The sequence below is a fragment of the Acanthochromis polyacanthus genome, chromosome 5 (genome assembly GCF_021347895.1).
Source record: "Acanthochromis polyacanthus isolate Apoly-LR-REF ecotype Palm Island chromosome 5, KAUST_Apoly_ChrSc, whole genome shotgun sequence".
Taxonomy (NCBI): Eukaryota; Metazoa; Chordata; class Actinopteri; family Pomacentridae; genus Acanthochromis; species Acanthochromis polyacanthus.
In genome coordinates, this window is record NC_067117.1 from 15,716,726 (window position 1) to 15,716,930 (window position 205).

Below are 205 nucleotides of genomic sequence, written 5' to 3' on the forward strand. Positions count from 1 at the left end.
AATATCTGAACCGGACTAAAGGATATACCACTAAAATCTTAATGTCTCTTGTAGAAAATATCTTGAGCAGCAAAAGATTCTCATACAAAACAGCTTTCCACAGCTGCTGCTTGAGTTTCCGGTAATGTTACAAAGAGAGAATACAGAATAAAAGAAAAGCAGAACAGAGGAAACACTGGTTTTACTTGACTCAGTGACAGCAAAA